The sequence below is a fragment of the Aquarana catesbeiana genome, linkage group LG03, assembly GCF_042186555.1.
Source record: "Aquarana catesbeiana isolate 2022-GZ linkage group LG03, ASM4218655v1, whole genome shotgun sequence".
NCBI lineage: Eukaryota > Metazoa > Chordata > Amphibia > Anura > Ranidae > Aquarana > Aquarana catesbeiana.
The window spans coordinates 128,415,863-128,443,554 of record NC_133326.1 but is presented as its reverse complement, the minus strand read 5'-3'; the positions used below and the strand labels follow the sequence as shown (position 1 = coordinate 128,443,554).

General features: G+C 43.8%; 1 protein-coding gene across 1 annotated transcript in view; it reads left to right on the top strand.

Annotated features, from left to right (window-relative positions):
* UBE2Q2 (ubiquitin conjugating enzyme E2 Q2) overlaps positions 1-27,692 on the top strand; it is a 110,614-nt gene that overhangs the window by 12,536 nt on the left and 70,386 nt on the right. The window lies entirely within an intron of this gene.

Below are 27,692 nucleotides of genomic sequence, written 5' to 3'. Positions count from 1 at the left end.
AAGGTGAAATATAACAGCAGGATCACCAGGTAAAAAACAAAAATGAGGAATTCAGAAAAACTAAGACAAATGTGTTAATGCTAGTGACAGACTGCATTATATACACCAAACAGCAAAGTATGGCCAAAGTACATTTGGCCATGCTTTTCACATGGGTCACAGAAGTGCACTCTAGTGACTCAGACAGCCTACAGCAGGCTAAAGTCTGTCGGCTGACGTCAGAGCTGCTCCAATTTATAGTGTGGCTCTTCTACTTTTTTATGATATTTTGTAGTCTGTCAATTTTTGGTTCATTTACATCCTACAATATATTGGAATTGGGGTTAAGCATGCTTTTATCTTATTCTTGCCTTCAAATGTGAATGCAAAAAGGTGCCAGCAGTCTGGGTGTAGGGGCATTGAGGGGAAAAAAAAGCCTCAAGATCATGCACTGTAAAGTAAGTGCTGGAGGCAGGAATTCCACTTAGTAAAGCATGGGTGTTGGGCACTCTGAGAGTGTCTGCCTTAATTATGTTAAGGGTGGCTCTTAAAGGATGCACCATGCAGTATGTTACTAGCTCAACCTCCCCCCCCCCCCCTTTTTTTTTTTTTTTTTTTTATATATGGCTTCTTTGCAATTGGGGACTTGCCATATTTAGGTAAGGTAATAAGTAAAAACTGTCAGACCATTTGTTGTCCTTGCCTGAGTTTAAAGTGGTGCTCCAGCTGAAATGATACTTTTTAAATAAAAATACCCCTATAATAAACAATCTTAATGTAGTCTAGTAAACTTAGTCTGTAAACTAAGGTCTGTTTTGTTAGTTTATAGCAGTAGTTTATTTTATAAACTTACAGCAGGCCTTGGCCATCTTATGTGTGGGCATCTGAAGCCAGACTGTATTTCTTCCTGGATCTCATCCTTGCAGATCTCACACATGCTCAGTGCAGCACAAGCAGTGTAATAGGTTTCAGGTCAGGTTTCCATAGCAACGGCAGTGTCAGAGGAAGTTGCCGCCCCTTCCCAGAAGGCATTGCAAACAGGAAATGATGCAATGGGCCATGGCCAGGGAGGAGGAAGTGAAAAATCAATACAGCAGATATACAGTAGGTGCTGAGACAAAAAAAATATCAAATTTGTTTACAGTGCACAGTTTAGTGAGGGATGCTGGAGAGTTGTAAAAGCGGGTGGAACTACACTTTAAGTGACTTGAACGCGACCAAATTAGTGGAGGTTCTGTTTAGGTCTACATCAGAGATAACTTTTTCAGGCAATAAACTTGGAGGTAAATCCTCTTTATTAAACAATATTGCACCAGTGTCTACTAAACGGGTTCATTCTGTTTATTCTCCAGGACGGGAGTTCATGTAGTAATACTTTTACTCTGGCCTTGGACCGTTATCCCCTTTTTTATTAAGCATACTTGACACTGGCTTGCTATTTTCTATGCCTGTTCCCCAGTATTTTAATAATCTGATCAATATCATTAGATGGAGCTTTGTACACTTCTTGTGCAGCACTAAATTTCTTTGAAAATTTATTTAGTATCCCTTTTAATTTAAGTCCTTTAGAATGTTAGTCAAATCTAGCTTGGTAGGTTGATCAGGTTTGAGGCTTTCAAACTTCTATTCTGTACTTTGTACAACTCCTCCTTTGTAAATTGCTTATATTATGGTTCTTATGTTTTTGGATGGACCTTCCTAAAGCCAAATTGGCAGCCACATAAAGTGGGGGGCTCACAATTACGCAGAAAAGTTTGCAATGCTTACAAATCAAAAGTCCCTTCAGATTTTAAACTTTTAGCTGTCCCATTTGTTCATTCTACTCATTTATTTAGGGTCTCAGAATCAGGGTGGATATAAATCAATGATTTTTACCGTTCAAATTTTTTTTATTTGTAACACATCAAAAAGCATGACAAAAGGTATTCATTGTTCCCAATTAACCAATACATCGTTGATAAGGAATTCCAACGAAACATTATTGGCGTTTGGGATACACAGAGGTTTAGAACAGCAGTGAATTAAGCTCAAGGGAGAGATACCGTGTGGTAATCCTGATGTTGGTAAGACTAATATGTTATACCAATATATCATGCTACCAATAAGGAACTTGAGAAAAGGGGTTAGAAGGGAGGGGGAAAGAGGAGGAAGCAGTCAAGACAGAGGAAGAAGAGCTGCGAGGGAGGTCGCGAAGGCTCCCTCCACCACTTAACCTGCTCCGGTCGGCGAAGACGTGAGGCTAGAAATGTGTCTGGCTTGTTGGCCTTGGTATAAATTGTGTGGTTGGACCTACGAATGGCCTTGTCCGCTGACTCGGCCAAGAGCAGGTCCAGCTCAGCCCTAAACTTTTCCAGTTGGAGCCTGTTGGTTTCAGTAGGGGATGCTTGAAATTGTAGGAAGTGGTGATGGCAATCTGATTCTAGTTGCTGTAATTTTTAGGTGTTTTTTTTTTTTTTTTTTTTTTTTTTTTTTTATCTTGATGAAGATGTGTAGAAACCGAAATACAGGTTCTATGGATCACCGTCTTGTGTGCTTCCCACAGGTAGACTGGTGAGATATACGGGGTGGTGTTGTGTGAAAGGTATTCTTTGAGGGTAAGCTGTATGTCAAAGCAGTAGAATTTATTGGTTAAATGTGCATCGTTTATGCACTATGTCTGATCCCTGGATTGGGGGATCAGGGACGAGACAGAGGTGATAACTGCACAGTGATCTGATCACAGGATAGGGAGTGAATACGGGAGCTCAGCAAGATCGGTGAGGACGCCACCATGATAAAATATGGTCTATTCTAGTAAAGTACTTATGCATGTAGTAGTAGAATGTGTATTTCTTTTTTGAGTGGTTACATTCTCTCCAGGTATCAAGCAGGGAAGTTTGTTGAAGCTGCTTACGGAGCTTTAGGGAGGGGGGAGTGCAACTCCGGAGCATGGGGAGATTTATCTAGGTGTGAGGGGAGCACTTGATTAGAGTCCCCACACATAAAGTTCCTCTACAGTGAGTTCTAATGACCTGTAGAAGGTGAGAGAAGAAAGGATTGGGGTTAACATTTGGGGCATAATATGATACGGATGTTTCAACATTGTGTAGTAGACCAACTAAAATGATATAGCGGCCCTCGGGTCTTTTGATCTTGGCAAGAGAGGTGAATGGTAAAGTGTGATGGAAGACTTGCATTACAGCCCTATGCTTGGTGGCGGCAGAGGCAGTGAATAATTGGGGGTAATGGGAGCTGTAGAATTTGGGGGTAGTGCGGGCCGCAAAGCGAGTCTCCTGGAGAGCTACTACACCCACGTTCAAGGAAGCGAACGTCTGAAAGGCTTTAACCCGCTTGTAAGGGGAGTTAAACGTTAAGTGACTTAGGGACAGTATGTTTATGGGGGCCATTTGGAAAACTGGGAGTGGTCAGTGGAAGGGGACATCGGGACCTCAAGATCCCATCGACCATGCGAAGAAAGGGAGAACTAACAGAAAAGAGAAACAATGAGAAGGGTTTCTAGGGGTAGGGAGGAAATTCTGTAAGGCAAACTAGGTAGTGAGGTATACCAAAGTGGTTGGACTTTGTTGCCCAACCAGGAAGTGCGCAGACTCCCCATACAGCCAGTTGGCCATGGAGTGTGGGCACACGAAAAGGGGGGGAGCAGTGTCTTCTCCCTGCTGCATCCGGGGTAAGCTAAAGAAACACGTATACCTACATCTGTAGATACATCAATTATCCATGAGATATGTAAGCAATCGCAACATTTACTGGTATAACATTGACATAACTTGTCCCATGTGCAGAACCCTGAGGTAGGTGCTCAGGGTACAAGCTTTGTTAGGCTACGCAGGCGCCCACAAACTATGGATGGATACACAGCCCAACAGTACAGCCTAAATGAAGAACATGAAGTCTGCAGTGATGGGGTTATAAGCTACACCAAACAGTTTAACGGGTTTAAAGTATAAGACTAAACGAGAAAAAACAAAACGAGGCGATAAACAAATTATGCATAGAGCTTGAACCAAAGCAACCCAGATGCGGTTATAGGAACGACGTAGGCCTTCCGCCTATCCAGTGGTGAAAGTTCACAGTGGGGCGTAGGCACCTAGGTCCCGGCTGTATGGGGCCCACTAAAAAAAGGGGCAAGGCCAGGACCCCTCTCTGGGAATACAACCAGAAAACTGTTCGTTGAACAACGGAGAGTGGTGCAGTTCAGTCAGCCAGGTGTGAATGCTGAAGGGTCTCGAACTGGTGGCAGATACATGTGATGGAGTCCCCTTCCGAATGCAGGATGGGCCCAGGGGGGCACGATTCGGAGTGGTGGAATAGGGATGAGCGGGCAGGTATTTGGAGTAATGAGGTCTCAGATATCTGGGCAGGAGCTGCCAATTATAGGGATTCCTGGAGGCGTTGTAGGGCTTCAGCTGAAGTGCAGGAGTGCTTTTGAACTCGATGGGTGAACTGCAGGGCAAACGGGAACCGCCATGTGTACTTGAGTTGATGCTGGGGCTTCATGGCAGGGCATTTGGCTATGGTGAGGGGAGCTAGGCCAGAGAAAAGCTGGTATGCTTGGCATTTGGCTATGGTGAGGGGAACTAGGTCAGAGAAAAGCTGGTATGCATGGCCCTGGAACAGGAGAAGCATCTATTGCGGGCCACTGAAAGGATCTGCTCTTTAGTGCGAAAGAAATGTAGTTTGACAATGTTACAAGGCCTTCTGCTTGACAGCGAGTTAGGGCCCTATGGTTCCTGTCAAATTCCAAATGCTCAATTGGGATAGATGGGGCAAGCTCCTGGAATAAGACAGTGGTAAGAGGTCAGATAAGTAAGGATTCAGGGATGCAGCAGATTCTCAGATTGGATCTGCATTAGAGCTGCACAATTAATCGTCAAGAATCGTTATCGTGATTAATCGTCATCGCAATCTTGACTAAAGTGTTTCACAATTCTTTCTATGCAAGAATTCTCTGCTCTTCTGAAGCCACAGCCCTCAAAAGAAAGGAAGAGAAAAACCAGGCAGTCTGCTAAGAAACAAAACATTCTTTATCAGTTGAACTCAAGTATAAACATTGTAACAATTTGTCAATGGAATAGACTTCCTGTGTAAGTGAAAAAAGTTTAAACACTAAACCTTTTTCTGACATTTGTTGGTTTTTTTTTGTTAGAAAATTACTTAGAACCCCCAAAACATATATATTCTTTTAGTAGACACCCTAGAGAATAAAATGGTGGTTGTTGCAATATTTTATGTCACACTGTGATTGCACAGCGGTCTTTCAAATGCAATTTTTTTGGAAACAATTACTTTAATGAATTAAAAAAAAAAAAACCACAATCTAACTAGTAAAGTTAGCTTTTTTTTTTTTTTTTTTTTTTTTTTTTTTGTATAATGTGAAATATTTTACGTTGCGAGAATCGTGATCTTTTTATTCTATGCAAAAAAATTGTGATTCTCATTTTGGCCAGAATTGTGCAGCTCTAATCTGCATGAATGATTTTTAGCATCTTTCAAGCGGGAGAAGAGCATGTTTTCCTCTAAGTGCCTCGTGCTCCTGAGCATGTTCCTGCAGTGTGAGCTCTATGTCATCTACCCTGGTTTCAAGGTCGGCTGTATGCTGCCTTATCTCACGGGAAAGCCTATTGGTGATCTGATCAGAGGTGACTTTAAGGGCCTTCTGCAGCATTGCTTCAATGTGTTTTGAGGAAGTCTTTCTGAGACATACCTGATTGTGGTATGACAGGAGACCCGCTGAGACTGAACCCTGCATCGGCTTCGTCATCTGTGTCTGAGTCCGGATCTGGCAGGGGAAGCTGCGTGTTGCTGAACCGCGGCCTTCGCCACCATCTTGGATGTAGCGCGGGCTAATGCCTCTTTTGATAGGCTTTGGTTTATTCTTTCCTTGATGGCCGGTCAGAACCACCGTAAGTATGGCCGGAGTGCGCATGGAGTATTTTTCCGGGAGGTGATCGCAAGGAGGGGCGGGTGTGCAGAGTGGATCAGGTCCGCATTAGTCATGCAGATGCAGCGGGGAGTGCGGAGCTCTAGTGGGTTGCGTCTGCCATGTCGAGCCTCGTGGATGCCACTGCCCCCCCCAAAATCAATGTTTTTTTTTATTATTTAAATTGATTTTAATTTTTTTTTTTATTGCTTATCAAATTTTATTTTAATAAAAATCCATAAAGATAGTAGAGATGCAGAATCAAATCGCTATGTTTTTCCCTTCCCGATCTTCAAAAGGGCATGTCATATCTTTCTAACAAGTGCAGAGAGTTCTCACAGCTGGGAAAAAGAAATCCAGGCAGCCTGCCAAGTTTTATTACAACATTAAATTAGAAACAAAGTTTTATATATTAATATGTATGTATGTATGGAGAGAGAGAGAATATTTTTTTTTTTTTTTTTTTAATCAAAGGAAAACTCCTGGCGTGTAGATGAGGGAAGTATAACCATTTAAAGACCAAACCTTTAATGACATTTGTTTCTTCCAAGTAAAAATCATTATTTTCTGCTTAGAAGTATTTTGTCAATATCAAAAGTTCATCTCAATACTCTGTTATAGTGTTATACGGTTATACTGTAAGTCTTCACAAGGTTGTCACACACTGTTGCTGGTGTGTTGGCCCATTCCTCCATGCAGATCTCCTCTAGAGCAGTGATGTTTTGGGGCTGTCGCTGGGTAACACGGACTTTCAACTCCCTCCCAAAGGTTTTCTATGGGGTTGAGATCTGGAGACTGGCTAGGCCACTCCAGGACTTGAAATGCTTCTTCCGAAGCCACTCCTTCGTTGCCCGGGTGGTGTGTTTGGGATCATTGTCATGCTGAAAGACCCAGCCAAGTTTCATCTTCAATGCCCTTGCTGATGGGAGGAGGTTTGCACTCAAAATCTCACGATACATGGCCCCATTCATTCTTTCATGTACACGGATCAGTCGTCCTGTTCCCTTTGCAGAGAAACAGCCCCAAAGCATGATGTTGCCACCCCCATGCTTCACAGTAGGTATGGTGTTCTTTAGTTGCAACTCAGCATTCTCTCTCTCCTCCAAGCACGATGAGTTGTGTTTATACCAAACAGTTCTACTTTGGTTTCATCTGACTATATGACATTCTCCCAATCCTCTTCTGGATCATCCAAATGCTCTCTAGCAAACCTCAGACAGGCCCGGACATGTACTGTCTTAAGCAGGGGGACACATCTGGCACTGCAGGATCTGAGCCCCTGGCGGTGTAGTGTTACTGATGGTAGCCTTTGTTACGTTGGTCCCAGCTCTCTGCAGGTCATTCACTAGGTCCCCCCGTGTGGTTCTGGGATTTTTGCTCACCGTTCTTGTGATTATTTTGACCCCACGGGGTGAGATCTTGCGTGGAGCCCCAGATCAAAGGAGATTATCAGTCTTGTATGTCTTCCATTTTCTAATTATTGCTCCCACAGTTGATTTCTTCACACAAGCTGCTTGCCTATTGCAGATTCAGTCTTCCCAGCCTGGTGCAGGTCTACAATTTTGTTTCTGGTGTCCTTCGACAGCACTTTGGTCTTCATAGTGGAGTTTGGAGTGTGACTGAGGTTGTGGACAGGTGTCTTTTATACTGATAACAAGTTCAAACAGGTGCCATTAATACAGATGATGAGTGGAGGACAGAGGAGCCTCTTAAAGAAGAAGATACAGGTCTGTGCGAGCCAGAAATCTTGCTTGTTTGTAGGCCAAATACCGTATTTATCGGCGTATAACACATTTTAAGAGGGAAGTTTCAGGAAAAAAACTTACATTTTAAATAAGGAACTTTGAAGTAAAATAAGGGTCAGTGCCCATCTGCAGCCTCACCATTGCCATCAGTGCAGCCTGATCAATGCCCATCTGCAGCTTAGAGGGGACAGGGAGGGGGGCGGGACGAGCGCCGACAGATTACATACAGTGAGAATCTCCTATGATAGACAGAACAGTGGTCCAATGGTGGCCAAGGAGACAGGAGTTCCTATTACAGAGGCCGCCAAGTAAACAGGAGATTCTCACTGTATGTAATCTGACGGTACTCGTCTTGCCCCCCCTCCCTGTCCCCTCTGAGGCAGCTAAAACGGAAGTATTGGCGTATAACACGCACGCACTATTTGCACCCAATTTTCATGGTGAAAAAGTGAGTGTTATACGCCAATAAATACAGTACTTCTTCTTTTCCACCATAAATTGCAAATTCTTTCAAAAATCCGACAATGTGATTGTCTGGATTTGTTTCCACATTTTGTCTCTCATAGTTGAGGTATACCTATGATGACAATTACAGACCTCTCTCATCTTTTTAAGTGGGAGAACTTGCACAATTGGTGGCTGACTAAATACTTTTTTGCCCCACTGTGTATGTTTGTATATATAATATATAAATTTTATATTTATCTGCGTATAACATGCACCCCAAGTTTAGGAGGGCATTTTGAGGAAAAAACTTTTTAGGAGGGAAGTTTGAGGAAAAAAACTTACATTTAAATGCCCATCAATGCAGCCTCATCAGTGTTCATCTGCAGCCTTGTCCATCAATGCAGAATGAACAGTGTCCATTTGCAGCCTTGCCCAGTGTCATGTGCTGTTTGCATGTAATTGTTTAAATTTGCCGCCGAGCCTGTGTACTCGTGTTGTCATGCCTCCCTGCCTCCCTGCTGTTTCAGAGAGGATGAGAGGAGCGAGCACTGCCGAAAAAGAACGCACTGAGTGTACTGTGGGCTTGGCTCCGCTCGCAGTCCCGCCATTGGACTTGTGTTATGTCCATCATAGGAGCTGGGCGGGACTGTGAGCCGAGTACACAGTACACTCGGCTCTGTCTTTTTCGGCAGCACTTGCTCCTCTCATCCTCTCTGAAATAGCGGGGCAGCGTGACGCGGAGCCGAGCACTCAGCTCTGTCTTTTTCGGCGGCGCTTGCTCTTTTTTGCCCCAGACAGTGGTGATCGGCGTATAACACGCACCCATGATTTTCCAATGATTTTAAGGGGAAAAAAAGTGCGTGTTATATGCAGATATAGATATATATATATATATATATATATATATATATATATATATATATATATATATATATATATATATATATATATATATATATATATATATATATATATATATATATATATATATATATATATATAATTTTAGCCGATTCCCTAGAGAATAAAATGGTGGTTGTTGCAATATTTTATGTCACACTGTATTTGCGCAGCGTTTTTTTGTTTTTTTTTTTTTGTTTTTTTTTATTATACTTTAATGAAAAAAACTAAACGGTAAAGTAAGCTAATTAATTTTTTGTATAATGTGAAAGATGTTACGCTGCTTAAATCGTGATCTTTGTTCTAAGCAAAAAAAATCGTGATTCTCTCATTTAAGCCAGAATCGTGCAGCTCTACAAGGTTTTCTATTTAAGATACATTAAAGAGGAAGTAAACCCTGATGGGTTTACTTCCTCTGTTTCCCTGCAAAGGTAAAGCATAATGGGCTACTATGCATCGCAATACTCTGCAATACCTTGCCATATTCTGCGACACCTTGCCATGCTCAACCATACTCTGCGATACACCCCCGCCATACTCTGCGATACACCCCCCGCCATACTCTGCGATACACCCCCCGCCATACTCTGCGATACACCCCCCCCGCCATACTCTGCGATACACCCCCCCGCCATACTCTGCGATACACCCCCCCGCCATACTCTGCGATACACCCCCCCAGCCATACTCTGCGATACACCCCCCCCCCCCCCCCGCCATACTCTGCGATACACCCCCCCCCGCCATACTCTGCGATACACCCCCCCCCCCCGCCATACTCTGCGATACACCCCCCCCCCCGCCATACTCTGCGATACACCCCCCCCCCGCCATACTCTGCGATACACCCCCCCCGCCATACTCTGCGATACACCCCCCCCCCGCCATACTCTGCGATACACCCCCCCCCGCCATACTCTGCGATACACCCCCCCCCGCCATACTCTGCGATTACCCCCCCCGCCATGCTCTGCGATTACCCCCCCCCCGCCATGCTCTGCGATTACCCCCCCCCCGCCATGCTCTGCGATGATACCCCCCCCCCGCCATGCTCTGCGATGATACCCCCCCCCCCGCCATGCTCTGCGATACCACCCCCCCCCCGCCATGCTCTGCGATACCACCCCCCCCCCGCCATGCTCTGCGATACCACCCCCCCCCCGCCATGCTCTGCGATACCACACCCCCCCCGCCATGCTCTGCGATACCACACCCCCCCCGCCATGCTCTGCGATTACCCCCCCCGCCATGCTCTGCGATTACCCCCCCCCCGCCATGCTCTGCGATTACCCCCCCCCCGCCATGCTCTGCGATTACCCCCCCCGCCATGCTCTGCGATTACCCCCCCCCCGCCATGCTCTGCGATTACCCCCCCCGCCATGCTCTGCGATTACCCCCCCCCCGCCATGCTCTGCGATTACCCCCCCCCCGCCATGCTCTGCGATTACCCCCCCCCCGCCATGCTCTGCGATTACCCCCCCCCGCCATGCTCTGCGATTACCCCCCCCCGCCATGCTCTGCGATTACCCCCCCCCCGCCATGCTCTGCGATTACCCCCCCCCCGCCATGCTCTGCGATTACCCCCCCACCGCCATGCTCTGCGATTACCCCCCCACCGCCATGCTCTGCGATTAACCCCCCCCCCCGCCATGCTCTGCGATACCCCCCCCCCCCGCCATATTCTGCTGTACTCGCCCTCTGTATGTGGCCAGGCTGTGGAAGTCTCACGTGTGGTATCGCCGTACTCAGGAGTAGGGGAATCGATTTTGGGATGTCATTTTTGGTATGTGCATGTTATGTGTTAGAAATATTGTATAAATGGACAACTTTGTGTTACAAAAAAATGCGTTTTAACCACTTCCCACCCGCCATCATACGGCGTACTTGACTTTGTGCGGGGATATCTGAATGATGCCTGCAGCTACAGGCATCATTCAGATATCAGCTTTTTCAGCCGGCGATGCCCTACACCATAAGAACGATCATAGCGGCTGTTCCACTGCTTGATCGTTCTTACGGGAGGCGAGAGGGGATGCCACCCCCCCCCCCTTCCCACCGCCCTCCGGTGCTTCTACCGACTCACCGCTACGATCGAAGCCTGGATCTCTTTTTTTTTTCTTTTTTTTTTATTTCAGGCTTCCCAGCCTAGAGGTGAGATGTGGGGTCTTATTGACCCCATATCTCACTTACAGTGAGGACCTGTCATGCCATATTCCTATTACAAGGGATGTTTACATTCCTTGTAATAGGAATAAAAGTGATCAAATTTTTTTTGGGGGGGGGCGACAACTAAAAGTAAAATGAACAATTAAAAAAAAAAAAAATTTTTAAAGCGCCCCTGTCCCCATGTGCTTGCATGCAGAAGCGAACGCATACGTAAGTCCCGCCCACATATGAAAACGATGTTCAAACCACACATGTGAGATATCGCTGTGATCAATAGAGCGAGAGCAATAATTTGGGTTCTAGACCCCCTCTGTAACTCAAATCATATCCAGTAAAAAATTTTAAAGTGTCGCCTATGGGGATTTTTAAGTAGCGAAGTTTGGCGCCAGTCCACAAGCGTGTGCAATTTTGAAAGGTGACTTGTTGGGTATCTATTTACTTGGCGTAACTTCATCTTTCACATTATGCAAAAGCATTGGGCTAACTTTACTGTGTTTTGTTTTGTGCTTTAAAAAAAAAAAAATGTTTTTTTTTTTCCAAAAAAAAAAAGCATTCAAAAAATTGCTGCGCAAATACCGTGTGAGATAAAAAGTTGCAATGACCGCCATTGTATTCTCTAGGGTCTTTGCTAAAAAAACATATATAATGTTTTGGGGTTCTATGTAGTTTTCTAGCAAATAAATGATGAATTTTACATGTAGGAGAGAAATGTCAGAATTGGCCTGGGCACTCCAGAACGCCTGAAGGTGCTCCGTGCATGTTGGGCCTCTGTATGTGGCCACACTGTGTAAAAGTCTCATACTCGTACTCTCATATCGCCATACTTGGGAGTAATAGCAGAATGTGTTTTGGGGTGTAATTTGTGATATGCATATGCTGTGTGTGAGAAAAAACCTGCTAATATGACAATTTTGTGAAGAAAAAAAAAAGAAGAAAAACTTGTTTTTGCAAAGAATTGTGGCAAAGAATGACAACTTCAAAAAACTCACCATGCATCTTTCTAAATACCTTGGGATGTCTTCTTTCCAAAAAGGGGTCATTTGGGGGGTATTTGTACTTACCTGGCATGTTAGGGTCTCAAGAAATTAGATACGCCATCAATAATTCAGGTGTGATCAGTTTTCAGATATTGGCACCATAGTTTTTGGACTCTCACCTTTTTTTTTTTTTTTTTTTTTTTTTTTTTTTTGGACTCTCAACTTTCACAAAGGCCAAATAATGTCCACCGATTTGGGTTATTTTTACCAAAGATATGTAGCGGTATAAATTTTGGCTAAAATATAAAGAAAAATTACTAATTTGCAAAATTTTATAACAGACAAAGAAAAATGCATTTTTTTTTACAGATTTTTCGGTCTCAAAAAATAAAGAACCCAGCGGTGATTAAATACCACCAAAAGAAAGCTCTATTTGTGTGAAAAAAAAAAAGGACACAAATGTCATATAGATACAGTGTTGCATGACTGAGTAATTGTCATTCAAAATGGTGGGAGCACCGAAGCTGAAAATTGGTCTGGTTATTAAAGTGGTGTTCCACCCTAAAAAATAAAAAATGCACGAATGTGCCAAAAAAAAAAAAAAATTTGGAATTTTTTTTTTTTTTTTTTTTTTTTATTATTTAACTTGCCTCTTGTCTGCCTCTTTCAGTGCCTGGGCTGGTGACATCACTTCCCCTCGGCACAGGAAGGGCTCAGCTCTGCTCCCTCCCTCTTGTCAATCATCTGGGACCCATTACAGGTCCCAGATGCCTGAGCGGCCAATCGTGGCCCACGGCCCCGCTCGTGCATGCACAGTGGGTGCCCAGCTGTGAAGCCACAGCCCGGCGCCCACAGTTGCAATGCCGGCGCCGCCGAACAGAGGGGGAGACGAGCGGCGCTTCGATCCCCCGCATCGCTGGACCCTGGGACAGGTAAGTGTCCAATTTAAAAGTCAGCAGCTGCAGTATTTGTAGCTGCTGACTTTTTTAATTTTTTTTTTTTTTTTTTTTTTTTAAATGGGAACTCCTCTTTAAAGGGGTTTAAGTGCCCAGTGGTTAAAGAGCACCTGTCATTTCAGATCCATCATGGCAGCGCCTGTTATCAGGCATCCACTCACCTGCTGCTGCCACGTCGCTCACCTTGTTGTGTCACCCACCATCGGTGGAAGGAAACGCCGCTGCCTGACAGATGATTAAAATTATGATTTGAATCAAGCCTTTTTACTGATTATTTAAATCAAATCCATCCTGTTCAGTACAGGCAGAACTGTACCTTATGTTCATACGTTCTGTAGTGCTCCTCTTCAGGTGGGCATTTTCTGATGTTCTCTTTCCTGTCATTTCCTTTCATTTAATGCCCTAATAATTGGCCAGTCCTTTTATGTTCGCTACATGTGCCTATACCATCTTGCCTCTAAAACAAATAGTATGGTAGTACAATAGTTGCAGATTTACAAGCGTAGTCTCCACTTATCTATGTGGATAGGAGTTTGAGAATAGACAAAATGCTTGCATAAGATATACTCCTCTTTTCTATGAGGGTTTTTTTTTCTGACCCTACCATGTGCCTCTTCCCTATGTAGACACTTCAGGGCTATCTGGATAACTGCTGAGCATTAACCCTATCCATACTCAGTCCAGCCTGTGAAGATGGACACAAACTCATTCAGACATAGTTGCCCAATTTCGGCCACATCACCTGCCGATGGTCGGTATTATTGGCCGATATTTTATACTTTGAAACTTTTCAGAAATAACACCAATTTTATTCAAAAATCATGTATAAACTGAACATGTTAATGTTTAAAATTAAACATTGAGGGCTCGTTCTTCACACCATACCTGCATAGACTGATGGGAAAGAAAAACGCACACAGATTTCAAAATTGGCATCTGTCTGCAGTGCACCATGGTGTGTTGAACACGGTCTTTAAGTAAACAACTGGGAAAAATAAAGTGCTTGAAAAACAACTTACTAAAGTGGTTGTAAACCCTTACAGATCACTTTTTGCTACAGGTAAGCCTATAATAAGGCTTGCCTGTAGCTACCCAGGATATCTCCTAAACCTAAATGGTTTAGGAGAATCACTGCGCCGGAGCCGTGATGCCTGGAAGTAACCCCCGGGAGTGATGACGTCGGCCGGTGCTGTGTACGGGCATCGCAGCAAGGGCTTCGATCTTGGGTAAGTATTGCATAATGAGCTAGTATGCTATGCATACTAGCTCATTATGCTTTTTGTCTTGCAGATGTTTATTTTATTTTTTCAAAGTGGGTTTACAACCACTTTAAATTGCTTCCCAAAACATAGAAAAAATATAACTGACTGTTACTGTAGTGCAAAAAGCTAGACAGTGGACAGGACACCCTGATGCTACACTACACTTTCTTTAATACTCCCAGTTAACCACTTTAATGCAGGGCACTTATACACCCTTCCTTCCCAAACCACTTTTCAGCTTTCACAGTTTGAATGCCAATTACTCAGTCATGCAACACTGTACCCAAACAAATTTTTTTATCTTTTTTTTTTTTTTTTTTTCATACAAATAGCTTTCTTTTTGGTGGTATTTAATCACCACTGTTGGTTTTGTTTTTTTGTTTTTTTTTTTTGCGGCCTAAGTGAAAGTGTGAAAATTTTGGAAAACTTTTTTTTTTTTAAGTTTTTATGATACAATTTGGCAAATAAGAAATTTTTGTTCGTAAATTTGGGCCAAAATTTATACTGCTGCATGTCTGGTAAAAATAACCCAAAGTATATATTATTTGGTCTGTGTGAAAGTTCTAGTCATTGATAATTGATCACACCTGATGCACTGATGGCCTTTCTCATCTCTTGAGGCCCTGAAATGTCTCCTTCTTTCTCCTTTTTTTTTTTTTTTTTTTTTTTTTCCCACCTGAGGATTTTGCCAGTAACGCACTTCCTGTCCTAGGGCAGTGTTAATTTTGTCAAATGTTTTCGTCAAAATTTCCGCCAGCAGCGTTTTTACAGTGACGAAAACTAAAGGTAAACCACATTTTCGTCCACTGAACGAAAACTAGGACAAAGATCAATTCAGTTTTTGTTTACAAACAAAAATGTGAGGCAGGGACGTTTACTCTCGTGAACTAACTTCTGGTTTCCACGGAGCTCCGTCTGCTTCCGCTCCCAGCAAGCAACTGTGTGCAGCCAGCATTACAGGCCTCTCCTGAGTCCTCAGACGAGAGACCAGAGCAGCACTGCATTAGCCTGCAGAGTCCCACTCACGATGACCATCCAGAGCAGAGAGCACCCACTGTAAGTAAGTGTGTGCATTACAATTACAGGCCTGAAGAGGCTCATCACAGACCACCATCCATCCAGAGCACTGTGTGCATTACAGGCCTCCTCTGACCACCAGCATCCAGGGCACTGTGTATTACAGGCCATCCCTCAGACCACCATCCAGCACTGTGTGCATTACAGGCCTGCTCAGACAGACCACTGTCCAGAGCACTGTGCGTTATGGGTCTCCTCAGACCACCCAGAGCCACTAAATCTGTATCTGTGAGTTTGTTTAAATCTTAATACCATAAATAACAAATTTAGATTTTTTTTTTTTTTTTTTTTTTTTTTTTACTCCAGGGAGTATATAAGTTTGGAGATTCTAAAGAAATTCTTAAATGCATTACAATTTAACTAAACCCATTAGATTTTAGTCGGCTAAATACCACTAAAACGGGACTCAAACTAAAATGGCATTTTAGTCAAGACTTAAACTAAATCAAAATTTGTGCCAAAATTAAAACTGGTCCTAGGTTGGCAATGCTCATTCACTGTACTTTCTGTGGAGAATCTGTATCAAGACGTTGCCTAGCTCACAATGGTCAGCAAAAAATCAGTCCTATTCCTATACTGTGAAAGCTCTACGTAGTTGCTTTGCTGTGTTTTCAGGGCTTTCAACTGTAAGGTACTGATCTTTCCTGGCACCAAGAGTTTACTTCTATCTTAACTGTATATTTGAAAATCATTGGGAAAACTATAAGGTGAATGCATAAAACGCGCTGCACTGCAAATGTCTGTATACAAGACAGTCTACTGTGCCTGGTGCTTATATATTACCATTGCCCTTTAACCACTTCTGCCATTACAACACTGGTCCCAAGTTGTCAGCCTTGCAGGTGCATGTCCACACACACACACACACACACACACACACACACACACACCATTTATGTTCGGGGGCACACCCTCGCACTGCTGTCAAATGGGACCAGGGTCTGTGGCAACCACTGCATCCCAATAGACATGAATGGACTGCCTGCACCTGGATGTATGAAACACTTGTGCATCCCACTTAGGCAAAGACAGCCCTCTGCACGGATGTACGCCCATGTCAATGAGGTCTGTTTGTGCAGAGCAATATTATATTTGCTTTGTGAAATATTTAGGGATACTGCGTGGTTTACTGTATATGCAATTTAAAGCTGATTTCCAGCTCTTGGTGAAGTTTAAATAGTTTGTTCTGCCCAAACTGCTCCAAATGAACTGTTTTTCTTTACCAACACCTGCAGTGGCTGTCAGCGCTGTATGTAGCGCTGTTTCAATAGCAGAACAAGAAATTCCCATCCCACATCCCATTTGAGTATAAGCCTTACTCTCATTGGCTGAGGTGGGTGGACTCGGCCTCTTCGCCTCAGCTGTCCACAGTTTGACAGAAGCTGGTCTAATGTTCGGCTTCTGTTGAACACAGATTAAAATTCAGACAGTTCCTGCTGATTTGACCCATGTGTACCCAGCTTATGACTGGGAGGAATTGTCATTAACCCCTTCATGCTTGAGCCTTTTTCTGACACTTGCTTACAACTTAAAATCCTTATTTTTTGCTAGAAATTACTTAGAACCACCAAATATTATATTATATACACATAAGCCCTAGGGAATAAAATGGTGATTGTTGCAATATTTTGTCGCACTATTTGCGCAGCCTTTCAAATACAATTTTTTTTTTTTTGGAAGAAATACTTTCACGAATAAAAAAAAAAGTTAGCTTAACGTAAGTTTTTTTTTTTTTTTTTTTTTTTTTTTTTTATAATGTGAAAGATGTTACTGAGTAAATGGATACCTAACATGTCATGCCTTAAAATTGCACACACATGGAATGGCGACAAACGACGGTACTTAAAAATCTCTATAGGTTACCAGTTTAGAGTTAGAGGAGGTCTTATGCTAGAATTATTGCTCTCGCACGAAGTATCGTGGCAATACCACACGTGTGGTTTGAACACTGTTTACATTTGCAGATGGAAGTCAGATATTCCACGCTTAGGATCGGTGTCACCAAGGAACTGCACCCCCCCAAGCAAACTGGAAACACCAAAGCGAAATCCATGTGATACAATATGTTCTAAAATAGGGGAATGGCGCTGTTCACAAACTATAAAAACAAAAACCAACAAACCAAAATGACACCAAGGAGAATGAATAGTGTGTGTATGTGGACAAAAAATGTGAAGTTTGCACCAAAGTCCACAGTAAGTGCAATATTCTACATAAAACCCTACAAGCTATTCCACAACATACACAGCATCGGGTGTGGGTGTGCAGATCACCGGCATTAGTGAAAAAATAAAAATTAAAAAGACGTGCATGTTGCAAATATTAAGAAGAAATACCATAAAAATGGGTACATCAACATATAAAATTTTTTTAATAATCCCACTCGTGCCCAGTACCATGAAAAATGCATGTGAATGGACCAGATATAAATAAACATTAATACCCCCTCTGACATGAATCGTGAGCAAGAGGTGGGTATGTATATGAAAAAAATCCAAGAGAATTGATTGGTGATAATAAATAAATGCGGTCAAAAAAACACCACATAAAAAATACAATATAAAGTGTATGTGCTGCAAACAATATCGTCCAATGAAAATTGTCCAATGAGTGGCGGAAGTTCCTCTCCACAGATTGTAGGTGTATTCAACAAATGTGTAATCCCCAACGAATATGCAATAGTGATATGTCCATGTCAAACAGGCCCCCTCTTGTGCCCTCACTCACCAGAGAGCCCAACCCCTGCAGGGGTAAAGGGCATAGATAGATCCTGTGGCCGAAATCCTGGACGCCCGGAATCACCCTCTCAGGTTCAGTGAGCTCCTTCCCTCTGAGTTCACAGTGTTCTTTAAGTAAGCATCCACCGGACAAAACCAATATGTATGGAGAAACAAGGAATCCTCATAGTGTAAGTCCGTAAAAATTCAAAAGTTTATTAGTCAAAAAGTATGTAAGTTAAAAACGGGAGCTGACAATACTCCTCTGACAAGCAAATCCAAATACGGATGGTATCGGGAGTAGCGAGGTGGCGGCGTGCGTTCCACCAACCTAACTCCCGGAACCGAAAGTGCAGAGTAAAAGAACGTGGAAGCGACGTGTGCGTACCGTATGACCACGTCTTGCGCGTTTCGTCATCAAGACGTCATCTGAGGCGTGGCCATCTTGGTACGCCACACGTCTTAAATAGTACAAGGAGGCGCCGCATTGTCCAATCGGAGGAGGCTGGCGGGGACGTCCCATCCACCCGGCGGAAATGAATGTGTGTTGCTAAGGGAAGGGGATACACGTAAATAGATCAAAGCGTCCCCTGGTGGAAACCAATGAGAATGCAAGATCGGGCGCCTCCCTATAGTATTGAAGTATCAAGGATGTTACAATATACCAGGGACATACGGGCGAGCCTAGACCAGGTGCGTGATGCCCAGAAAAGGAAGTTGAACAAATAGGAGTATTTTATACCCAAGAGGCTTTTTTAGATGCCATAAATGCCTGGCCTGCCGGGTCAGTAAGAAACAACCGAATAAGAGACTTTCATTCCATTCAAGAAAAGGCAAAGAATATGACATTAGAGAACTAATTACTTGTAACACCACCCACGTGACCTGTGTAATCGAATGTCCTTGCCAACTACAATATGTAGGCCGGACCACAAGACCTTTATGTGTACGCATTAGGGAACACATTAATAACATCAGGAAGGGGTTTCCTAAGCACAACCTCTCTAGACACTTTGATGAATACCACCATAGAGATCCATCAGGTTTGATCTTTTATGGTATTGATACCATTAAGGAACATTGGAGGGGGGGGCAGTAGGAAAAAACTGATATCCCAAAACGAGACCAGATGGATATATTTATTAGACAGCCTGGTCCCTAGAGGTCTCAACGTGGATATAGATTAGAACTGTTTTTTATCTAATTTTTAAACCCTGCTTCTATGGAACGTCAGGACTTGCTTTTTAATAATACATACTGGTTTGTTAATACACATACAGAACGGGGGTCTCCTTTTTTATATTGGGATGTGGGTCATCCCTGGGTTGTTCCAATCTTTGGATCCAGCGAAGACTTTGGTCCTCTATACCAGACATTACACCCTCCCACATGATTTGGTATGGGGGATGCAATGTGTTTCCATCTGAGTTATGCTGGCCCTTTTTGGATACATGGGCTTTTCTATACGATATCCCCCAATATTGTTGTTTATATATCATTCAAGTACCATAAGGGTCGGTTCACACTAGGGCGACTTGGGATCCGACTTGTACGCCCTCAAGTCGCCCCAAGTCGCCCCAGAAATAGATTCAATGGGAGTGAACGCTAGCGTCTTAATAGACACTACTGAAGTCGCTCCGACTTCAGAGCGTACTCCCTGTACTACTTTGATCCGGCTTGGTAGGCGACCTGTACCATAGAAATCAATGGAAGTCGCCTCCAAGTCGGATCTCTCTGTAAAGTCAAGCGACTTTGCAGGGAAAACCCCTCCCTCCCCCCCCTCCCTCCCAGAGAGCTGATTGCCCTGTGATTGGCCACAGCCGAAGTCGCCTGTCATGGAGGCGACTTCAAGTCGCCTTGTAATTTGCTGAAGTCGCGCTGAAGCCGCGGTACAAAGTCGCGCTGAAGTCGTGTTGACCCTGTGTGAATCGAGCCTTACGCCACACAAGATTTTTATTTGGTATTCTTTCATTTTTAGATCTATTTCATTTCATCTCATTATTTTATGTGGAATTCTATATACACATACATTTGGGAGGACACCATTCCCCCTATATCTCCTTTTCATACACTGGTCTCAATATTGTTGTTTATATATCATTCGAGTACCACAATTTCACACAATTTTCTTCTTTTTCATTTGGTACTTTTCCATTTTTTGATTTATTTTTTGATCTATTCCATCTTATAATTTTCTTGTGCGGAATTGTATATACACATTATTTGGGAGGATACTATTCCCCCCCACATCCTCTTTTTGCACACTGGTCCCTAGAAGGAGCCCACATTTTGGGGACATAGTAAAAAATCTATAGGTACATTTTACGTTGCATTGTTGCCTGGGGGTGCAACTTTGTGGACACATATCTCACACACCATGGGTGGTAGCTTTTAGCTGCTACATCATACACACCATCTCTCCGTTTTTTTTATACCGACATGGACACTTAATATTTTATATTTTTCATTTTTATTTCCATATTCTATTTTACCATTTTTATTCTTCATTTTCATTTTTTATTTTTATTTGTTCTTTCACCCTTTTATATCCACTAGGTTTTACATAGAAGTATTTTATACCCAATGTTAATATAAAAAACTATTTGTTTAACTTCCTTTTCTGGGCATCACGCACCTGGTCTAGGCTCGCCCGTATGTCCCTGGTATATTGTAACATCCTTGATACTTCAATACTATACGGAGGCGCCCGATCTTGCATTCTCATTGGTTTCCACCAGGGGACGCTTTGCTCTATTTACGTGTATCCCCTTCCCTTAGCAACACACATTCATTTCCGCCGGGTAGATGGGACGTCCCCACCAGCCTCCTCCGATTGGACAATGCGGCGCCTCCTTGTACTATTTAAGACATGTGGTGTACCAAGATGGCCACACCTCAGATGATGTCTTGATGACGAAACCCGTAAGGCGTTGTCATACGGTACGCACACGTCGCTTCCACGTTCTTTACTCTGCACTTCCGGTTCCGGGAGTTAGGTTGGTGGAACGCACGCCGCCACCTCGCTACTCCCGATACCATCCGTATCCGTATTTGGATTTGCTTGTCAGAGGAGTATTGTCAGCTCACGTTTTTAACTTACATACTTTTTGACTAATAAACTTTTGAATTTTTACGGACTTACACTGAGGATTCCTTGTTTCTCCATACATATTGGTTTTGTCCGGTGGATGCTTACTTAAAGAACACTTGCAACCCCCTGCAGGGGTTGGGCTCTCTGGTGAGTGAGGGCACAAGAGGGGGCCTGTTTGACATGGACATATCACTATTGTATATTCGTTGGGGATTACACATTTGTTGAATACACCTACAATCTGTGGAGAGGAACTTCCGCCACTCATTGGACAATTTTCATTGGACGATATTGTTTGCAGCACATACACTTTATATTGTATTTTTTATGTGGTGTTTTTTTGACCGCATTTATTTATTATCGCCAATCAATTCTCTTTGATTTTTTTCATATACATACCCACCTCTTGCTCACGATTCATGTCAGAGGGGGTATTAATGTTTATTTATATCTGGTCCATTCACATGCATTTTTCATGGTACTGGGCACATGAGTGGGATTTTTAAAAAATTTTTATATGTTGATGTACCCATTTTTATGGTATTTCTTCTTAATATTTGCAACATGCACGTCCTTTTTATTTTTTCACTAATGCTGGTGATCTGCACACCCACACCCGATGCTGTGTATGTTGTGGAATAGCTTGTAGGGTTTTATGTAGAATATTGCACTTGCTGTGGACTTTGGTGCACACTTCACATTTTTTGTCCACATACACACACTATTATTCATCATTCATTCTCCTTGTTGTTATTTTGGTTTGTTGGTTTTTTGTTTTTATAGTTTGTGAACAGCGCCATTCCCCTATTTTAGAACATACTGTTTACATTTACGTATGCGTTCCCCTCTGCGAGTGAGCATGGAGCGATTGGGCGCTTTAAAAATGTATTTTGCGTTGTCCCTTTTTACTTTACGTAAACCGGAAGTGATGTCATGACAACGCTTCCGGGTTACTAGATCCGTGACCCGATCAAAGCTGTTTTCAACCGTCGTCAGCTCTAAAAAAAAAAAAAAAGGGGGGGGTGATGCGTGCTACTCCTTCTTCAAGCCGAAGGCCGCATTTGCATTATGTTGGCGTGAAGGAGTTCAAGAACAGACTGCAAAATATATTTTCATCTGCAAGAACTTTAAAAGGCTAAAAAGTCTGTGGCTCACAGACCACAGACTGTTCAAAAAGCTGTAAAAAGAAAAGGGCATTTAAAAATAAAAGAATGCTATCATTTAAAAGTTAGAAACCATTATAAGCATTTGCTACCTCTTCCTATGCTAAAAACATAAAGTTTTGAACTGAAAGTTATAAAGAATATAGCAGAATATGTAAAAAGGAGATCAAGGCCACACAAATTAAAAATGAGTGGTTGCAAAAGTGGTAGGACAAACCCTCAAATTCTTACAATATATTAATTGTAAAAACGTCAGGTCTAAGCATGTAAGCCCTTTACCAGATAGATTCAAGTTGGTTACTGGGGACAAAAAAAATTATTTCCCTTAAGCTATGTCTCTAAATTGATATGGTCTAGAAACTTTTAGACAAAATAAAGGTGTTAAGCTCTATTTCAAAGCTATTGTCTAATTTGTAGATACTCTTTAACCACTTCCCGCCTGACCTATAGCAGATTGACAGCCGGGCGGTGGTTCAGTTATCCTGACTGGGCGTCATATGACGTCCATCAGGATAAAATGCCGCCGCGCGCCCGTGGGGGCGTGTATCACGGCGAACGGTGGAGCGTTGTGTCAGTCTGACACACCGCTACACCGATCTTGGTAAAGAGCCTCCGGCCGTGTTCAATCATGGCTGTTCACGATGTCAATAGGAAGAGCCGTTGATCGGCTTTTCCTTACTCGCGTCTGACAGACGCGAGTAGAGGAGAGCCGATCGGCGGCTCTCCTGACAGGGGGGGTCTGCGCTGATTGTTTATCAGCGCAGCCCCCCCTCGGATACCCGCACTAGACCACCAGAGAAGCCGACAGGACCACCAGGGAAGCGGGCAACATGTGGATGGCCAGGTATGTACCCAATGGCCATCCACATGTGCAAATTATGCCAGATCTGTGCCAATCAGTGCCCACAAATGGGCACTGACTGGCACCATTATATTTCAGTGATGCCCAGCAATGCCACCCATTAGTGTCATCAGTGCCCATCAGTGCAGCCATATCAGTGCCCGTTAGTGCAGCCATATCAGTGCCCATCATTGAAGAAGAAAACAAACTTTTTTTTTTTTTTTTTTCAAAATTTTTGGTCTTTTTTTTTTTTTTTTTTTTTTTTATTTGTTGCGCAAAAAATAAAAACCACAGAGGTGATCAAATACCACCAAAAGAAAGCTCTCTTTCTGGGAACAAAAAGATAATAAATTTGTTTGGGTACAGTGTAGCATGACCGCGCAATTGTCATTCAAATTGCGACAGCGCTGAAAGCTGAAAATTGGCCTGGGCAGGAAGGGGGTGTAAGTGCCCAGTATTGAGGTGGTTAACCACTTTAATACTGGGCACTTACACCCCCTTCCTGCCCAGACCATTTTTCAGCTTTTAGCGCAGTCACACTTTGAATGACACTTGTGCGGTCATGCTACACTGTAACCATGTGAAATTTTTATCATTTTCTTCACACAAATAGAGCTTTCTTTTTGGTGGTATTTAATCACCACCTCCCCTTTTTTTTTTTTTTTTTTTTTTTTTTTTCTGTCAGTACATTTTGTAAATAAGTAATTTTTCTCCCTCACTGACGAGGCACTATTATGCCGCACTGGTGGGCGGCAGTGATGGCCACTGATTTCTGGCACTGTTGGGCACTTAATTGTAATCGAGGCATTGATGATCAGTGCCCTGATTACATCCCTGGATGTCCTCTGAGGAGATGCCGCTGATCGGCTCTCCGCTCCTCGCACTCTGTCAGTGTGAGACGAGGAGCGCCGATTACTGGCATCTCCGCGTTTACATGTGACCGGCTGTGATTTGGACACAGCCGATCACATGGTTAAAGGGCAGCGGCTCTTTGCAGAGATTGGGGTCACGCCGTGTCCTAGCAACACGGCCGCGCGTGTCAGATGACGTCCACCAGAACATGAGCCGCACCACCCAGCCGTCATTTAACAGTGGGCGGCAAGTGGTTAATGGCTGGCTCGATACCACATGCCTGACACTAGGGTATTGTGGTGCCTATATTTAAAAAGATCGAAACGTTTACCAATTTGCTACAGACTGCTTAGTTTCACTTTTGGGAAGATACCAGAGAGTTTAATAAAAGACCACACAGAATAGTTTCTGCTAGAAAACAACAATATTTTAAGTAATAAATGGCATAGATTGACAAAATACCAGAGTTGGCAAGCAAATCTGCTCTTCTTCTTTTTTTTTTTTTTTTTTCTTTTTTTTAAATATACAAGTAAGAAAAACTTAAGACATGTGAGTGGTGATACCTGGCCTTTTGTAAAAGCATTTCATACATGGCTAATTTGCAAGTTAAAATCTACAGGCTTCCAGCGTTCAGTTTGTACATGGATAGAAAACTGGCTAAAAGACTGTGTGTGTATTCATAGAGTAATGACTGGTTCAAATTCTGCTCTAAGGTTATTGGTGGCATACCCCAAGGTTCAGTGTTTGGACCCTAACCTTTTAACATATTTATAATGGAGTTTAGGATGAAGTACAATTCAGTGTTTGAAGATGACACTAAGCTTATGCAGTGGAAGAAAATCCTTACAGGATGTCTCCAACCTCCAATGCACTGTTCCTGGTATAGTACCTTTTTGAAAGTATTCATACCCCCTTGGGGTTTTATGTTATAGACCAACACAAATTGGCACATAATTGTGAAGTGGAAGGACAATTATGGTTTTCCCTTTTTTTTACAAATATCTGAAAAGTGTGGCGTGCATTTGTATTCAGCCCCCTTTTCTCTGATACTCCTAGCTAAAATCTAATGGAGCCAATTGCATTTAGAAGTCACCTATTTAGTAAATAGTCCACCTGTGTGTAATTGTAATCTCTGTATAAATGCAGCTGTTCTGTGAAGCCCTCGGAGGTTTGTTGGAGAACCTTTTTGGTGAACAAACCGCATCATGAAGGCCAAGGAACACCCCAGACAGTCCAGGGATAAAGTTGTGGAGACGTTTAAAGCAGGATTAGGTTATTTAGGTTATTTAAAAAAAAAAAAAAAATCCTAAGCTTTGAACATCTCATGGAGCACTGTTCAATCCTTCATCCGAAAATTGAAAGTATAGAACAACTGCAAACCTACCAAGACATGGCCATCCACCTAAACTGACAGGCCAGGCAAGGGGAGCATTAGTCAGAGAAGCAACTAAGAGGCCCATGGTAGCTCTGGAAGAGCTGCGGTGATCCACAGCTCAGGTGGGAGAATCTGTCCACAGGACAACTATTAGTGGTGCACTCCACAAAGCTGGTCTTTATGGAAGAGTGACAAGAAGAAAGCCATTGTTTAAAAACCATAAGAAGTCCTGATGGAAGTTTGCGAGAAGCCACCTGGGGGACATAGCAAACATGTGGAAGAAGGTGCTCTGGTCAGATGAGACCAAAAGTCAACTTTTTGGCCTAAAGGCAAAACACTATATGTGGCAGAAAACTAAAACTGCTCATCACCCTGAACACACCATCTCCACCGTGAAACATGGTTGTGGCAACATCATGTTGTGGGGATGCTTTTCTTCAGCAAAGACTGCCTGGGCAGCTGGTCAGAGTTGATGGGAAGATGGATGGAGCACAATACAGGACAATCTTAGAAAACCTGTGATGCCGCGTACACACGAACGAACTTTACAGCAGACTTGGTCCGATCGTGTGTAGGCTCCCGCTGACTTTTTTTTTTTTTCCCCCAAAAGTCCGACGGACTTAGAAATGAAACGTGTTTCAAATCTTTCCTTCGTAACTCCGCCGGACTCAGTTCCTGATGGAAAGCCGTTCTTCTGTATGCTGGTCCAACGAACCAGATACGACACAAGGGCAGGGTATTGCGGCGAGCGCGGGGCATACCAGGCCCTTAGGTCTGGTATGGATTTTAAGGGGAACCCCCCCTTACGCTGAAAAAACGGCGTGGGGTCCCCCCCGAAGTCCATACCAGACCCCGATCCGAGCACGCAGCCCGGCCGGTCAGGAAAGGGGGTGGGGATGAGCGAGCCCCCCCACCCCAAAGCACCTTGTCCCCATGTTGATAAGGACAAGGGCCTCTTCCCGACAACCCTGGCTGTTGGTTGTCGGGGTCTGCGGGGGGCTTATCGGAATCCCCCCCCTAAATAAGAGGACCCCAGATGTCGGCCCCCCACCCTATGTGAATGAGTATGGGGTACATGGTACCCCTGCCCATTCACCTAGGGAAAAAGTGTCAATAAAAAAAACACTACACAGGTTTTTTAAAGTAATTAGACAGCTCCGGGGTTCTTCTCCGCTGTCTCCGGCCTCTTCTCCCATTGTTCGACCTCTTCTCCGTGCTCTCTGGGTCTTCTGCCGGGCTCCTCCGCTATCTTCTGCTCTTTTGCTAGCGGTGGCCCGGACTTCTGCCTTCTTCCCTCTTCTCTTCGGCTTACCTCTTCTCACGATGCTCTCTCTGGCTGGAATGCTCTCTGAGCGCTCCGATGTGACTTATATAAGCGGTGACCCCACCCCATTGCCCCATGCCCTGGGCATGCTGGGACTGTGACGGCGTAAGGGGGCGTGGTCAACATCACCCGGTGACAACACCCCCTTATGCCGTCTTCTTATAGAAGATAGCGGAGGAGCCCGGCAGAAGACCCGGAGAGCACGGAGAAGAAGTCGAACAATGGGAGAAGAGGCTGGAGACAGCGGAGAAGAACCCCGAAGCTGGAAGAAGACCCCCGAAGCTGTCTAATAAATTACTTTAAAAACCTGTGTAGTGTGTGTTTTTTTTTTTTTTTTTTTTTTGACACTTTTTCCCTAGGTGAATGGGTAGGGGTACCATGTACCCCATACTCATAGGGTGGGGGGCCGGGATCTGGGGCCCTCTTATTTAAGGGGGGGATTCCGATAAGCCCCCCCGCCCGCAGACCCCGACAACCAACGGCCAGAGTTGTCAGGAAGAGGCCCTTGTCCTTATCAACATGGGGACAAGGTGCTTTGGGGTGGGGGGGCTCGCTCATCCCCACCCTCTTTCCTGACCAGCCGGGCTGCGTGCTCGGATCTGGGTCTGGTATGGACTTTGGGGGGACCCCACGCTGTTTTTTTGGCATAGGGGCGTTCCCCTTAAAATCCATACCAGACCTAAGGGCCTGGTATGCCCCGGGACGGGGCTCGCAAGGTGCCAATCTCGCCGATTAAAAGCAGCGAGATTGACTTCCTTTTCTAGTTCCGTTGTACCCGAGTCACGTTCAAAATGAATGGACTTGGCCGTGTGTGGGCAAGTCCGTTCATTTGGAAAGTCCACCGTAACTCCGTCGAAAGTCCGTCGCGAAGACCGGCGGACCTAGTCTGCCGGAAAGTCC